Below are 12096 nucleotides of genomic sequence, written 5' to 3'. Positions count from 1 at the left end.
ACCTGGAAAAGGCTGAGCGCACGCTAAGAGAAGTGGAACTGGAACGACCCAATCGCCCTGAATTGCAGGAGAAAGTCAGTGGGTCGCGGGAAGCGGTAGCGGTGGAGGTGGAGCGCCTTCGTAGCTTCGATTATAAAACGTACTTAACGAGGACTCTTGCCGAAGGAGACAAAACTGGGACACTCTTGGCCTGGCTAGCAAACCCCAATAGGACTAGTCAGCCAATTCTGGCTATACAGGGTAGTGGAGGTCGCACCCATAACACACAATCCGGAATGCTAGACTGCTTCAGATCATACTACGAGAGATTGTATAGAACTGAGCTAAGCGACCACTCTGGGGCGCTGGACGCCTTTCTGGGCGACCTGCAGCTCCCGCACCTGGAGCAAGAACAGGCTGACGCTTTGGGAGGCCCGATTGACTTAGCTGAAATAAGGGGAGCAGTGAAGCGAATGGCGCTTTATAAAACACCGGGGATGGATGGGTTGCCCGTTGAGTTCTACGGGAGATACTTAGACCAACTAGCCCCGAGACTCCAGGTAATTTATAACGAGGCCAAGGAGGTAGGCAGACTCCCCCGATCGATGAGCGAGGCCATAATGATTCCTATATTGAAACCACGTAGGGAGAGCACTGACCCTGCATCCTACAGACCATTATCTATGCTGACGACTGACTACAAAATATTGAGTACGGTGCTGGCCACCAGGCTGATAACCCATATGCAAGACCTGGTCCATAAAGACCAGTCGGGCTTCATTTCCACGAGAAACACCACACACAACATTCGTAGGATACTCAGGCTCGTGGACACTCCGCCCCTTGAGGCGAGACTCCCCCTGGTGTTGGCGGTCGACATAGAGAAGGCCTTTGACAGCCTAGAATGGGATTACCTATACAGAGTGATGCTGGAATTTGGCCTAGGGGAGGGGTACATACGATGGACGAGGGTGCTCTACTCCTCGGCAAGAGCAAGAGTAAGAGTCGGATCGTTAGTGTCGGACCAATACGAGGTGACTCGGGGGACCAGACAGGGGTGCGCACTTTCTCCCCTGCTGTTTGCGCTTGCGGTGGAGCCTCTTGCGGCTAAGGCTAGGAAGGGAGATTATTACAACGGGCTTGTCCACGGAGGGGAACTCCATTACATCTCTTTATACGCGGACGACCTCCTCCTCTTTCTGGACAATGCAGAAGAGGCTGTAGAGGGTGCCAAGAGGCTACTAGAGCGTTTTGGTTATGTGTCGGGGCTGTGGGTGAATTGGACAAAAACCTGTCTCTTCCCGCTGCGGAGGGGAGAGGAAAGCCCTTCACTGCGCCAGAACCTTCGCTGGGAACCCCATTGCCTGAGCTACCTGGGAGTGCATATCTACCACGAACCGGCGGATCTCTTAGACGGTAACGTGGGCCGCTGCATCCGTGCATTGAGGAGTTGTATGTCCTTCTGGGCCACCTTGCCCCTCCCGACGGCGGGCCGCATTGCACTTCTGAAAATGGTGGCTCTGCCGCAACTATTGTATTTCTTCCGCACCCTTCCCGTGTGGATACCTGGAACGACCTTCAAGCGGTTGAAATCAATGCTGGTGTCCTTTTTATGGGGAACGGGCAGACGCATGATAGCACTGGCGACGCTGACCCGCCCTAAAGATGAGGGGGGCCTAGCTGTCCCGGATTTCGAGCTCTACTACTTAGCAGCTCAGTTGCAGTTCTTCACGCAGGAGGTGGCGAGAGTATATCGCGGCCCGGAGCAGGGGAGGGAGACCGGCACACCCCGCCATGTCCTAGCATATATCACTCTGCAACAAAAACTACTTTTACGGGGGCTCTCCCAGGAGGACCGGACCCTTCGATTGTGCTGGAATCGCTCGCACAAGCGAACCGGACCCAGTCACCCATATGCTCCAGAAATCCCACTGGGCATGGTGACGGCACTCCCGCATGGCGGAGACTGGTCGGGTCTGCATGTTTGGGAAGAGGCGGGACTGCAGATGATAGGTGACCTCTATGAGGACGGGGTGTTGTCCCCATACCAGGCCTTACAAGAACGGTACGATCTTCCAAGGGGGGACTACCTACTACATACGGCAGTGGTGAGAGCCATTCAGGCGCACTGGGGGGGGGCCTGTTGGAGCCTGCGACTTCGCTAGTGTGCCAATATACCATGATGGCGGCGGGAACATTCAAAGCCATTATGTGCCTTTATCGCAGACTGCACACAGAAACCCTACTGCCACTTACAGCACTTAAGAATAAATGGGAAGCGGACCTGCACCTAGACATCCCAGACACGACATGGTCTCAGCTAGTGCGCAGAGCCAGGAAGGGCACTAGGAACGCGCGCTTTCAACTGATCCACCTCTATATCCTCCACAGAGCTTACCTCACCCCGAGTAAAATTACAGCGTACTTTCACGTACCAGACGCGGCATGCCCTAGATGCAACCAAATTGGAGCTGACCTAGTCCATATGTTAAGGGGTTGTCCCTGTTTGCAAGAGAATCGGACGGACATAGAAGAGACACTGAACGCAGTCACAGACAGGGAATTACATTATGACAGCGCAGTCACTCTTTTACATTGGTTCCCTCACACGAAGAGAAACAAACTGTCGAGTAAATTTATAGATATGGGCTTAATCATAGCGAAGAGAGAGCTGACCAAGGGGTGGAAAGCAAAGGTGGGGCCGACACATAGAAGGTGGCTGAATGAATTCCTGAAATGGGCGACTGCGGAGAGCACGATACGATACCAGATGGCTCGCCGTAGTTCAGATGATAAGGCGCATGATGCAGCAATGGCGTGGGAAGTGCTAGTGCAGGCACTAAGGGATAGCGCAATAATAGAAGAAGAGGAGGAGGAGGCTCCAAACGCGACAACCCCAGCAACGATGGTCACGTTCGCAGCAATTCCACAGGACGCACGCACGCAGTAAAACGCAATAGCTCCGTAGTCCCACGACTTAGGCACACAGGATTGCACCGAACACAGACGCAGAAACCCGGGGGGGTGTGGGGGGGCGGGAGGGCCAATGTTAGGGGTTCCTGCAGTAGACCAAGTATGTCTTTGGGCCGTCAGTGCGGCATAATACATTACACGAATAAAAGCAGAGGGTGGAGACCTTTGACCGTTGACAGTGGAGACGGGCTCGCCCCGTAGAGAGTACTTATTTGCTAATTTACGCCGCCCTGCCTCCGGGATGAGGGCTAAATGGCTGTGTCCACCACGACTAGAAAGCATGCGCTGAACGGAAACTCTGTACTGTATGATACTCAATGAAGCACTATATATTATCCATAACCCTGCAATAAAAATTGTTTTGTAAAAAAAAAAAATGAATGTCCCATTTATGTACATCTATATGTGTAGTTTGAGATAGACTTCATAAATAAACAAGAAATTAAGACCAAAGACAATAAACTAGACGCTTAAAATAGGCTTAATAATTCAAACCGTTAGCTGATACGTTTCACCAAAATTGACAATGCGGCCTTGCACAAATCATACACATGTTGCCTATGTAAATGAAGCTGTGCATATCATTGTACTACTGCAAGTGTTATAAAAAACAGTTATCCCCAAAGCTTATAGCGTATTCAATAAAAAAAGGAAAACACTCTTCTTGATGTTACAATTATCCAGTGAATTTCAATTTCCTGGCAAAGAAACTATGTTGGTATGACTAATCCGAAGAAATTAAGTCATATTAATGCTACTCTGTGTGAGAACGTACTAACAAAGAAATATCTTTAAAGAATACTGGATGTTTTTATTTTAGAGAAAGGCGAGAAATAGTCAATTTGGAGAATAAACTGAATAAAGCCTGAGAAATTTCGGAGGTAGTCCAAAGTATTTAACAGCCAGTCAAGGTAGAAGTAGGGGTATGCTAGTTGAACAATATCTGATTTCTTACACATAAGTTAATCAAACAGTCCTTGCAAAGTTTTATGCAGTCTAGGAACAAGGTCCTATCCTGCTTGCAGTCCGACACTGTAATAGAAATTTAAGGAAGAGTTCATTTTTACTGTTGTCGAAGGTCTAGTCACATGAGCAACATGGCTATTAAAGACTGTTATTGAAAGAACCCATGCGAGAGAAGGTTTGACAGGTAAATTAGCCACTACCCTGAAAGAATTAATACAATTCACATCCATTTAGAATGGGTTGAGGTGCTAGAAAGGAAATTGTAAATGTCATTAAAAACAGTGAGGTGTGTATAACAGAGACCATTTTCGGATCATTGGAGACTAACAATTAATGTTGAAAACGTGCATTACAAATATGCTGCTACTTAAATAAGAGTTGTATGATGGGAGTAACACATATAAATAAAAAGTAGCATTCTTAGTTCACTTATGTTTAATGGGTGATAGTAAACGTCGACAATTTAGTAAGCGTAATAATGAAAAATGCCAATATTTCATAAATACCATCAAGCATCAATTATAAAATTATTATCATGTGTAATCACCATCTCAAGAGCAACTATAAAAAAATATTTGGCACCAGTTCACAGGAGTATAATGAGTCAGAAAATCCATACATTTGTAGAGTTGATACAGAGAGCTCTCTATTATTAGTGAAGAAAGGGATATGTAGAAAAACTGTAGTTGTATTAAAAAAAAGTATACAAAGCTTTGAATAACAGCCAGTGTGTCAATAAGTTAGTCCACTCGCTGAAAGTGTCTGATAGTGAATGTAATGTTTAAATATATGTAGGCATCTGGAAGAGGGCTTTGAACCGTTAGATTTGGTCTGTGTGAAAGACTTCTTAGAGCATCTTGACAAACATTCAATTTAATGTGGAGTCTGTAAACGAAGTAGCAATCAATGAAGGTGTAATATCATACAACTTATAGCAACCTACATCAAACATCCAAAAAATAAATGATAATGTGATATATTTGGTAAACGACTCCAAGTATAAATCTGATGATTATTGTGTTAGTCACTGATAACATTGAGATTGAAATTGACAACATGCAATACCATAGAACCCATTTTAGGATGCCACAATAAAACAGTAAAGTGATGTTTGCCTAATACGCTACCCACAAGAGACAAGTTACTCTTGAAGGGTTATACAAGCCACCTAATAACAAATGGACCAACAGAGGTCTACATACTTCAACCAATTATGCATTTCTCAAGTTTTTTGTAAAGCTCAAGAACATGTGTACCAGCAATTTATCCATACGCATTCACTTCATTATAGTTGGTGATATTTTAGTTTTTCACATGGATTACAGTGCAAACATATATATATATATATATATATATATATAGATATATATATATATATCTATATATATATATATATATATATATATATATATATATATATATATATATATATATATATATGTATATATATATTTCTCTCTCTCTCTCTCTCTATATATATATATATATATATATATATATATATATATATATATATATATATATATCATCAAACGAAAAAAGGCCACCGCACTCCAGAATTCGTATTTCTGTGAAGGCTTTTTAATCTAGTGTAAATTCCACCACCATTACCACCACCCACCAACATTTCGACCAAGAAATGGTCTTTATCAAGGTTACATGACTCCTTTCTTTGTGTCACCTATGTATAGTGTTCATTTTAAAAAAACTAGTACTGATGCATTCTGGTCTATGTAGTTCTTTGAGTCACTTTTAAAGTCAATGCAATGTGCTTGTCTCATTCGTTTCATGACACGTATCTGCTTTAAATGCGAACGCAGTATTGATCATTTCTCAGTCGCTATAATTTGCTTATTTCTGTTTGCATGTAGTTTCATGCTACTTCTGCTGATACAAATATTGTTGACATAGTATTAGAAAATTTACTATACAATGTTTTGGCTTAGTGCCTATTTATGAACAGTCTTTCGTTTGATGAAATACTTGCGAGGCACCGGCTGGCCTCGACACCGGCACCCGCAGCTTTGAGCGCGCCGATTACAGACTATTTGTTTTTTAAATATATATAGGTACAATCATAGTGTATGATACTTTGGTTGTTGGTTGTAACATTTTAAATACGTTTTCCTTTTTCTCACCTATCAGGTTTTTGCACGATAACATTATAAGTTCATTTTTCTTTTTTTCTTTTTTTCACTAAAACACATATCCTTACCAGAGGCTTCTAAGTAAAATTATGAATTTCGCTACAAATTGTCAGAGATAAATATCTGGGCTTAACATATAGAAGTACCGAAAATGTGTAACAGACAAATACAGAACTGCTGAAATTTGCACATGCAATTTTGCACTGCTGGTATTGATACCGATAAGCAATTTATGCGAAATAGAGCTTGAGAGAGAAAAATGGTTTTTAGATAAATTTGTATTTATTTATTTATATATTTATGCTCTATGGTATTCATACCGAGACTAATTGCACTGTATTGCGGAATTTGCACATCAACATATGTAAATTTGCACAGAACTGTACATATTTTATTCTGATGGTATCTTCATGGTATTCATACCGAGATAAAATGCACTATATTGCGCAATTTGCACATCAATATATGCGGATGTGCACAAAAATGCCTGTAATTATTTGCACATTAGAATAATGTACATACAAGTGAATTGTAATCTGATATGGATCCAGGTTAAGTTGAATATGTCAAAATTGTAGCGTTATTTGCACAGTTTAAAACAAGCACTGTCACTTTAAATTGCATCACAGAAAAAAAGAAAAAAATGTCAAATGTTGGTATATAAGAAACCAGGTGACCATTTACTGTGTCATGTGATCAAGGTACGTCAGTACCGAAACGCGTAATGGCCGACTGAGTTACAGCTCAATAAACCAGCAAATTTTAAAAAACTTACCTGGGTCTGTGCTCCACGTTTCTTTTCGAGAGGAGAGAGCGCCTGCATCTTGCTCGTGGAGTGGAGTGGCGAGGATATATATATATATATATATATATATATATATATATATATATATATATATATATTACCTACTGGCGGTCGCCAGTAGGTATATATAGTTAGGATTTTTTCCCTATGGGATTTTTGAAAATTCTATGTCTAATAACTTTGGCGTTTGTGGACGGAATTGGCTGAAATTTTCTGGAAAATGGAACATTTTGTTTCTGAGCAGCCCCTGGAAATTTGGGGGGGGTTTGTCAAGGGGGGGCCGAGAAAAAAGGGGGGTCCCAAAACGTGTTTTTAACATTGAGTTTTCCATAGGGCGGTCTGTCGCACTTTTAGCCCGAACGGCTGAATGGATTTGCACGAAACTTGGCAAAATTGTAGAGACTGGTAGCCCGATGTGCCTTTTGTAGGTCTCAATATATGTGCTCCAGTGGATTTTGAGAAATTAACGTTTAAAAAAAGATATATATCTGTAACAGCGGACTGGGCAGCTCCCGGTTCGCGGACCGGGGCGCGTACCAAAACTTCGCGTAGCGAAGCTGATTGGTTATCCGGCGTCTGTAAACATTCCAAACAGTCCGGAGCGGCCGCCATCTTGTCTCTCGGTAGGATTGAGAGACAAAAGGAGGCCAAAACAAAGGTGGAAATAACCATAAGGGGGCATAGTAGATCCTCCCTGACCCCTTAGGTTTAATGTGGAGGCTTTAAAAGGGCCCCGCGGGGCAAAAAAATAAATAATTTTTTTTTTGTTTTTTTGCGTGGGTAGCGCCCGGTCCGCGAACCGGGAAGCGTTCTGGGCAGCGTACTGCAATGAAAAATGAATGATAGACTTTTCAAATGCTGTATGTTAATTGATTGTTGGTTTTGTTGATTATTTTTTTTTTTTTTTTTTTTTTAAGCATTTTTTATTGTGTTTCATAATTTATTAAACTTTCTAACATTTCATTGTCAGAAATTTCATAATTATCATGGAATATACATTGTAGTCTCTGAGGTTGTAAAATGTCCTCATTTGCAAGGAGGTTATCTACTGCTTGTACACATTGCAGTAGTTCTTGGTCCCAAGTTTCATCCATAAATTCAATCTCATTTGGATCAATGATTTCTGTGTTGGACTCTGGAAGGACAATTTCAAATGAAATTTTTTGTTCGCTTTCCATTTTCCCTGAAATTTGCATAAAAAAAATATATATTAGTAGAGGTAGGGCACTGTTGGGATTAATTTTAGATAGGCAGTTTTTAACAGTGAATTTATCTTTGGGCAGTGTATAGTATCAGAGTGGAAGTAGGAATATAAAAAATTGTATCTAAATTTATAAGTACTACAGAGGGATAGTATATAACTAACAGAAAAAGTTTGCCATATTAACTTAAAGTGCACAATATACTTCAGTTTTAAAAATAACAACTTACCTTTAAAAAGAAGTTGAAGTTATTAATGAAAATCCTATTGAAATGTACACCAGGAAGTAGTAGTCAAAATGGCTGTGTTTCCTTCTCTTCCTTTATATATATTCGGGTACATAACCAATCAAATGTCAGGTAAAAAAAGTAGAAAATGAAAGTAACATTTTAATTGGTTGTCAATTCCAACACTTCAGATGTGTTTTGTGAAGTAATTTACCTCACGGTATTTAGAGAGGTCTACAGGCTAAATGGCTAAATGGAATTCCAATCAAATTTGTGAAAATGGTAGGGATTGGTATGTAGTATGAGCTAATCTATATTTGGTGAAATTGTCTCAAGTGGCTTTTGTGTGAACTACTTTCCCACCTTTTTTGATGATGCGCTTCCCAGGGAGCGACCCGGTACGCGAACCGTTGAGCGCCCCGGTTCGCGGACCTTAAGCGTTCCGGGAGTCCACCATTTTGTGTTTCGGTCGAATTAAGATACAAGATGGAGGGCAAATAATGTTCAGAATGGGTAGAAGGGGGCACGGTAGAGTTATCTTGACCCCCTAGGTTTTCTGAGGGTGGCTGAGGAGGCTTATATGTGCGAAAAAAAAACATTTTTAAAAAAAATTTCGCGAGGTTAGCTCCCGGTTCGCGTACCGGGTAGCGGCCCCGGTAGCGTATTTTGTTGAAAATTAGTGAAAAATGTTAGAGTTAAATAATAATTGTGAGTGATCAGATGTAGGGTAGCTCTGAGAAGAGCTTTTGGGTTTATGGTACATTTAGGTACTTATAAGTAGGTACCAATGCACATTCTTAAATTCAGAGTGAAAATTCTGTTGCCCTCATCTGAGAAGTGAACTCCATCTCCTCTGTAGATATCTTGCATGTAGTAACGCAAGTTATTGTTGTACAGGGAGCCCATTCCATGGTCTCTCATGTAAGCTGAAACAGATTTGTTTACATGCTTCCTCGACTTCTCAATTTGTGGACAAAATTGGTTTGACCACCTCCATTTCTGTCTTTGGCATATATTTGAATATACCAAGGCAGTCTGAGGAAAAAGTGCCATTAATTGCTCAAAGGTGTCCTTTAAAAGCATTTCCAGACCTACACCAGTCAAAGTGCCCAAGTCATTACCTCCACAGTGCACAATCAACAGGTCAGGTTTGGGCAAATGCATAAAGGTTTTCACCAATGGTATCAATTGGTGACATTTTAATCCTCTGTGGCCAAACCACTTAATTTCCACATCTTGTAAATTGAGGTTAGGTAAATTCCTGCTTTCAACGTACCTTTGAGCCCAGTGAATATAACTATGACCAACAATCCAGACAGAAAACATGGTGAGAGAAGGTTCTCCTGCAGTCAGATGAAGTGTGGCAATGAAATGGCAGTTGAAAAAATGAGAGTTTGAAATGAAAAAAACTGTGGAGTTTCTGTGTTCATGAAGCAGTAACAGTGATTGGTGGATTTTGATTGCTGAAAACAAAAAGTTAGGGTGCACGGATGTGTTCTTTGAAAGATGTATTTTGAGTGGTCAATAAAAAGTCATTAAATGAAAGAATGCACTGGATATGCAGGTGCACTGAGAGTTCAGAGTTCAATTGCAACATTGTTGTGTGAACTTGCAAACAACAGAGTTCTTCCAGGAGGTGGTTGCCATGCAGATAAAGCAGAAAGGGCAGAGGGGGGATGGGTTTTCATTTGAAAAAAGTGAGGGAAGACTTTTGATTGGGTGACATGAGAGATATGTGTGAAGAATTACAGCATTTCTGTGCTTTTCATAGCTGCAGACTCTGGAGTGCATACCTTTTGCTCTGCTGCAGACAAATTGGTGTGTTTCTGAGACTGTTTTCAAACTCAAAGTATTTGCTAAGGTGAGAAAATATTTCTTTACTTTAGATAGAGAATAGTGTGCTTTAAGGAGAAAATTATGATTTATGTGGCGCAAATTGCTTGTAAATATGCTCTCACATGTGTATGGAAAATTTTGATTTTGAATGTTTGTGTTACATAGCCATGTTAAAAGTGACCCAACCATGCTGGAAAGGCAATCAAAAAATGCTTTCATGTGTTTTATTGACATTTTAAGTCATTTTCCCATGTGCAGTGTTTAGAAATTATGATTTGAAAATCGTTTTTGGGGAAAAGGAATTGTTTTTAAAATCATGACAAGGAGATAATGGTGTATACTTCTTTATAAGGCTATTGACTGTCCCTGATATTATTTTTCTCATTTTAGTGTAAGACCTTTCTCTGTGGCGCAAATTGCTTGTAAATATGCTCCCACATGTGCATGGAAAATTTAGAGTTTGAATGTTTGTGTTACATAGCCATGTTAAAAGTGACCCTACCATGCAGGGAAGCCAATCAAAAAACGCATTTATGTGTCTTAAGGACATTTTAAGTCATTTTCCCATGTGCAGTTTTTAGAAATTATGATTTGAAAATCGTTTTTGGGGAAAAGGAATTGTTTTTAAAATCATGACAAGGACATAATGGTGTATGCTTCTTTATAAGGCAATCCAGACCCTGGAAAAAAACATCCCTGCTCAGGCAGAAGACCCAAATACCGCAGACAAAAGATTCAGAGACTGGATTACCGCCTCCCTAGACCTTATACTTCCACTCAGAAATAGGGAAAATAAAATCGGCAAACGTGGCTCAGCTCCATGGTACTCCACAGAGCTAAGAGCACTACGCAAAAACTGCAAAAAGGCCGAACGTCTTTGGAGAAAGTCCTGGCAAAATGCCAACAAAGAAGACTACCAGGATGCGGTCAAAATTTACAAAGAGGCTATCAAATCAGCCAAAGCTTCCTACTATACCACACGTATACAAGAAGCATCCAATTCAGCCCGAGAATCTTTTTTAATCGTCAAAGAGCTGACCAAGGTCCCCACCACCTCCTCCTCTAACACACCCAAAGGGGACAGAAGTAACGAATTAGCCCTTTTTTTCAGCGAGAAAATTACCCGTATCCTGGCTTCCCTCCCTCCAGCCCTCCCAGCCTTACGGAAAGCAGTCCTGTCCCCAAATCGTCTGAAAGCAGCTGTCGTCCTTCGCTTAAGACTTTCCGACCTGTCACCCCCGCAGAGGTTGAGCGAACCCTTGTAAAAATGAAAAGTGGATCGCCCCTGGACCCAGCCCCTATCAGGTTCCTTAAGACAGTAGCCCCAGTAATAGTTCCCACCATTACGGACCTCATCAACTGTTCGTTTTTACATGGCATCGTCCCCGACAGCTGGAAAAGTGCGGTGGTCAAAGCACTCATAAAAAAACCCCAGCTGGATCCAGCAGACCTGACCAACTATAGGCCAATATCCCTACTCCCTTGCATTAGTAAAGTCACCGAGAAATTGGTAAATATCCAATTATCCCAGTTCCTTGAGACAAACAAACTGCTCAAACAATCCCAGACCGGATTTCGCCCAGGCCACGGAACGGACACCGCACTGCTTGCAGTGATTGAAGAGGCAAGGGGCTTACTAGACTCAGGAGGATCAGTGGCAGTGATCCTCCTGGATCTAAGTGCAGCCTTCGATACGGTCAACCACCGTGTCCTTCTGAGCAGACTGGCGAAAGCAGGACTTACCGGGACAGCTATCCAATGGATCGAATCCTATCTTACAGGACGCACCTTTCAAGTCTGGGATGACAGTCACCACTCATCCACCCTCCCACTCACCAGCGGCGTGCCTCAGGGCTCCTCCCTGAGCCCCACGCTTTTTAATGTCTATATGGCCCCCCTCGAGGACGTGGTAACACCATTTAACATCAAAATGGTGAGTTACGCCGATGACACCCAACTGGT

Source organism: Lissotriton helveticus, chromosome 4_1 (assembly GCF_964261635.1).
Source record: "Lissotriton helveticus chromosome 4_1, aLisHel1.1, whole genome shotgun sequence".
Taxonomy (NCBI): domain Eukaryota; kingdom Metazoa; phylum Chordata; class Amphibia; order Caudata; family Salamandridae; genus Lissotriton; species Lissotriton helveticus.
The sequence above is the reverse complement of the archived record's forward strand: the minus strand, read 5'-3'. Positions refer to the sequence as shown.